Genomic DNA, 5,835 nt, shown 5'->3' with positions numbered 1-5,835 from the left:
ACTAATATGTATACATGTATTTTTTATTTTTTTAAGAACAAGTCAAATTACAAAATAGAATAAAACATAGCTAAGCAACTATTCCAACTCAGATTTCGACAAAAATAGGGATCAAATTAATTTAGGGGATTTCAACAATAATGAGTTATGGGTTAATATGGAGGGTAAATCAATAAATGGGTTGTTAGGGTCAAGGGGGTTCACTAAGGGTTAATTGTGAAGGTAGACTTTTATGGAGTGAGTGGGTTAAACCTAAGTGCCTTTATCATTTTGACATATCAAATCAAATGGTGTGGTCTTGACATGCATAATCAAGCAAGTTCTAGAATAACAATTCAATACTGACGCACTCATAATAAAAGTGAGTATGAAAGAAATAATAGATGCTCTAAAGGCTCAAAATCTCATAAAAATTATGGCTTTTTGATTTTTAAACTTGTGAATTCCAACTCAAGATAATACCTAAAATTGGGGAAACAACCTAAAAGTTTTTTAATTATTCAAAAATCAACTTATCATGCTTGATTCCCTAACGTCTTAAAGTTTAAACAATCAATGCATAAATGCCTATGTTTTAATTCAAGATATATCAATAAACATTATAGACTAATTGGAATTCATTCTAATAATGATATGAGAAGATCGCATGAGAATAAAACAAAAATTTAGGGATTTTTCTGCTATAAAAGACCCCCCCAAACTTAAGATGTACATTGCCCTCAATGTACAAAGGTAGATATATTGAAAAAGATAGATTTATAATCATAAGATAGGGAGAGAAGTGAAACTTCTTGAATGATGGATGAATTCCTTGAACTGGAGTTTTGGAGAATAATCGACGTGAGAGTGGAGGAGGATACTCTGGTGGTTTTAGAGGTTCATTAGTCCATAAGTCCTGCGCCAAAAGAATATTATATCTGATGGTAGCTATGGTCGTGGTCGAGCAAGACATGGCAGTCGTGGAGAACCTTTCCCGGTGGAGTTTTTAGTTCCTATGTGATGATGAGCTGAGGAGCTCTTTATAACTATGATAGAATCAGGAACTTTTTAGGAAATATAAGGAAGCATAATTACTTGTAATGGAATAACCGAAGTTGATAATTGTAAAATAAAAATTATAAAATCTAATAGAAATAAGCTTAAAGAAAAATAAAAATATAAAATAATAAATAAAAGTTTTTAAACATCTTCATCGCTAGGTGGTTCACGAGGTGGGGGTGGCGATGAGATATGGAAGTGCTGGCAAATCTGCTGTAAAGTAGCATCAATGTTATCAAAGTGCTGAAAACACTATTGCTCGAATCGGGTAAGGCACTCAGAGATGTCCGCGTATGAAGCCGCCGCATGAACTGGACGAGAGGGTGGTGGTGGCTGAGATGGTGGGTTCTCATGACGTGGAGGGACTCACCAGTAATGTCCTCAGGGACTCCCTCCTTGGTTGATTGGGCGAGGTAATACTGAGAAGGGTGGGTTCCTCGGCGCTTCTCGATCATCCTCATACTAAGCATGCTAGAGATGCCGTGTGGGGACATCTGGCCAATAAGAGTAAGGGAGGATGATTGGGCTGCTATGTTGAGGAGTCTGAAGTGCCATGCCAGTCGAGTCATGTAAGGGCCAATGGAGATGACCCCCCTCCGATGCCGTTTCGTCTGGTGGCGAATGGTGAGGGCAACAAAGTAAGCGAGGTCGAGTACATGCCCGTTCGCTATGCTCTATAGAAAGTAGGTGTCGTGAGTGTTAACGACACCGGTGCTCTCTCGACGTCCTGTCAAAGTGTGTGCCAAGATGGCGTATAGGTACCTCAAGGAAGGAGAGAGAGCCGATGCCTTAGAACGGCTTGAGTCGTAGGTGGCTGAACCGGGGACCAAAGCGTACCAGCACTTTCGAGGGCGAGTAGTGGATGTGGCGACGGAGAGTGTCGAGGTCGTTCTCATCCATGAACTCCTCTGTGTACAGGCCCAAAGCTATACCGAACTCAGGCACACTCAACTGGCAGACTAAACCGCTGAGACAGAACTGGACTGTTCCAAGATCATCAAAGTTGGTCATGACGTCTTGAACATGGAATGTCAAGCCAATTTCAAGTGTGAGCTCGAGGTACATCAACTCAATGATCACAAAGAAGAGGTCTCATGGATCAGTTTCAGGAGTGCTCGTATATCGTCAGCCAACTGGACTTGTTCAAGCGCTGTCTAGTCAATGCAGCGGCCCACACCTAAAGGTCAGGCCCGTAGGATTTGGAATAGTTCCTCCTGATTGTCGGGTGGAAATTAGAGGTATGGATGGTGAATTTTCGCGGTAGGGCCCGAGGAAGACGCCCCTTTCAGCTTTTTCGAAGCAGGAACGACAGTTTTCTTGCCACGTGAGCTTGACATCGTATACCTGGAACAAGAACAAAGAATATAACATAACTAACTAACTCAAGAAGTAATCATGCATATAGTTAAACTAACCAGTCCAACCAGCAATACTCAGCAATTTAATCTAAACGATAGAAGTTTATATAGCAATTGACATAATAAAAGCACGATTTTTTTCAACATAAAATGACTAAACTAGACTCTTATGGGAACACACGAAAAGAATGAATGTATCAGAAAGCATTGACTAAAATGGCAAAAAATAAACGTATAAGCATGACTATAGTGAGAACTATGAATATAAATAAAAAATCTGCCAAATAAGACCATAAGAATCATAAAATTAGTAAAAGAGATAAAGAAAATAGAGAGGAAAGAGTAAAAAATGCTAAAAAGATGAGAATGGGTGTTGAAAATGGAGTTAGAGGCGGCGTACGGGCGTGGCAGGGAGGCCTTGTGGACTTGCAGCGGCTAGGGTTAGGGATTTTGGGTGAAGAAGATGATGAATAGTGAAGGGTATTTATAGATTTTGGGACACACGGCCAAGGGCCACGCCCATGTTCCCCAATTTTTGCCCGTGTGATTCGTGAATTTTGAATTTGGGCGCGTCTGATATTTTGCCCAAGCCCATGTTCCTTGGGCGTGTGGGTGCACACGGCTGTGTCGCACGGCCGTGTCTTTCCTCGTTTGCTTCTTCCACGCTAGTGTATGTAGGCCCACGCCTGTGTTAATCTGACAGGTTTGACCACGGGTTCTAGACACGGGCATGGCAAATGCTCGTGCTATTTTCTCAGGTTCAACCACGATTCTAAGACACGGGTGTGTTGCACCCCTGTGTTGTTTTGGCAGGTTCGCCCACGGTCCCTACGCACGGTCGTGGCCACTTATCGCATCCTGTGTTGGGAAAAATTTTGCCCTGTTTTCACACGGCCTAAGGCACACTCGTGTGCCTGGCCGTGTGTGCTTTAGAAAGCCTACGTTCTATGAGTCGACTAGTATGTTAGATGTTAAAACTAAAATTTAAAGAAATTAATATTGTTAGTGCTCGGGTTGCCTCCCGAGAAGTGCTTATTTATAGTATAAGCTCGACTTACCTCTCTGGTGTGTGATCATGGTGGATCGAGGAGTTTCCAGTCCTCATCCCTGCTACAAATCCAATCAAAGTAAGGTTTTAGGCGGGTATTGTTTACCTTAAAGGTACCGAATTTGGGATGACTTACCTCGACTGTACCAAATGGGAAAATGCTAAGTACCGTAAGAGGAATTTCTCCATTCGGTTTGGCAGTGTCAATGTGAGGATCTGCTAATGAAACTTTATCTCCAACCTTAAGTCTATTTGGTGAGGCATTGAGCTCGTTCTAGTGTAGTTTTTGTTTATCGTGTTTTCTCAGTTTATGTGTCCGCCATTCATCTAGCTCCTCGATTTGTAACCTTCGTTCTTCATGGATTGGGTCTTTGTTGTTGCTTGGCTTATGTATGTTTTTCGAACCTGTTTCCTGCAAAGAAGGTTGCACCATATGGTTAGTTTTAGCCGAATGATTTGTATAGTCACCTTTGATTTTTGATGTGTTATTCAAATTACAGGCTTGAAAGGTGATTGTTTCATCTCCCACATGAAGTGTGAGCTCACCTGTGCCAACGTCAATAATTGTTCTAGCAGTTGCTGAAAAGGGTCTTCCCAAAATTAAAGGAACATTACTGTCCTCTTCTATGTCTAAAACAACAAAATCAACTGGGTATATAAATTTGTCAATTTTAGCGAGTACATCTTCAATGATACCCCTAGGAAATCTGACAGTTTTATCTGCTAATTGAATGCTCATTCTAGTTTGTTTGGGTTTCCCTAGATTTAGTTGCTTAAACAATTTGTAAGGCATAACATTGATACTAGCCCCTAGATCAACCAACGCGTTATTAACATCTAAACTACCAATTAAACAAGGAAGCGTAAAACTCCCTGGATCTTTTAGTTTGTTGGGTAGCTTATTTTGAAGAATGGTTGACCAAACCACGTTCAGCTCCATATGCGACCTTTCATCTAATTTTCATTTATTTGCTAGAAGCTCCTTTAAAAATTTGACTGCGTTAGGCATCTACGAAAGTGCTTCAATAAACGGTAGATTAATATGTAGTTTTTTTTAAAGATTAAGGAATTTACCAAATTGTTCGTCTGAGCGGTCTTTCCTTGTCGCATTGAGGTATGGCACATGAGGTTTATATTCTATACTTACTAATTTTTGTTCGTTTTGGCCTACCTCATTCTTACCTTCGCTTACCACCAGTTCTGACCTTGGTTTTGCCACTAGCCCTTCATCATCTTGAATGGCAATTGCGTTGAGTTGCTCCCTTAGGTTAGATTTAGTGTTGCTTGGTAGGCTACCTTATGGTCGTTCGAAAATCAACTTGGCGAGCTGTCCAATCTGAGTTTCGAGCCCCTGGATTCTGAAAATGAGTCTCTAACACCGAGATGAATTTGGTTAGCATCTCCTCAAGGTTCGGCTTTTTCTCCTGCTGGTATGGTGGTTGCTGAAAGCCTGGAGGGGGTGGTGGTTTCTGATTTCCTTGGCCTCCCCATGAAAATTTTGGGTGATTCCTCCAACTTGCATTGTAAGTATTGCTATAAGGATTGTATTCAGATCGAGGATTACCACCCATGTAATTTAACTGCTCGTTCTCCATGTTATGGCCATAAGGTGGGTATTCTGAATTGCTTGATCCACCTCCATTTCTTTGCACTGCATTACTGGGCGAACCTGTGAAGAACTAAGAAAACCATCAATTTTCTTATTCAAGAGTTTTACCTGATTAGAGAGCATGGTGACCGAATCGACGTTATAAACACCGGCTTTTTTTGTTGGCTTTGTCCTCATGATTTGCCACTGATAGTTAATCAGTGACATCTCCTCTATAAATTCATAGGCATCTTCAGGTGTTTTATTATTGATAGTTCCGTCAGCAGCTGCGTCAACCATTTGTCAATTCAAAGGATTCAGGCCATTATGAAACGTTTGAACCTGTAGCCAAAGTGGTAACCCATGGTGAGGGCATCGTCTCAAGAGATCCTTGTATCTCTCCCATGCATCTTAGAGTGTCTCTAAATCCATCTGCACAAAAGAACAGATATCATTATGTAATTTAGCCATTTTAGCTAGCGAAAAGTATTTTAATAAAAAAATTTTGGTCATTTGTTCCCAAGTAGTAATTGACCCTCGTGGTAACGAGTTCAACCACTGTTTAGCTTTGTTCCTCAACAAAAAGGGAAACAATCGAAGACGTATGGCATCATCAGAAGCACCATTGATTTTAAATGTATCGCAGAATTCTAAGAAATTTGCCAAATGAGCATTTGGATCCTCATCCTGCAAACCATCAAACTGAACAAACTATTGTATCATTTGAATTGTGTTAGGTTTCAGTTCAAAATTATATGCAGCAATAGCAGGTCTAACTATACTCAATTCAGCTCCTGTTAAAG

The 5,835-nt window shown here is 40.7% G+C and overlaps 1 non-coding gene across 1 annotated transcript; it reads left to right on the top strand.

Annotated features, from left to right (window-relative positions):
- The first annotated feature begins 5,390 nt into the window (after positions 1–5,390).
- Positions 5,391–5,496, top strand: LOC121225783 (small nucleolar RNA R71). The gene has a single exon (XR_005923680.1). It is a non-coding gene; the product is annotated as a small nucleolar RNA R71 (small nucleolar RNA).
- Positions 5,497–5,835: the final 339 nt, after the last annotated feature.

Source organism: Gossypium hirsutum, chromosome A03, assembly GCF_007990345.1.
Source record: "Gossypium hirsutum isolate 1008001.06 chromosome A03, Gossypium_hirsutum_v2.1, whole genome shotgun sequence".
NCBI lineage: Eukaryota > Viridiplantae > Streptophyta > Magnoliopsida > Malvales > Malvaceae > Gossypium > Gossypium hirsutum.
Note: the sequence above shows the minus strand (reverse complement) of the source record. Positions and strands in the feature narration are given on the sequence as shown.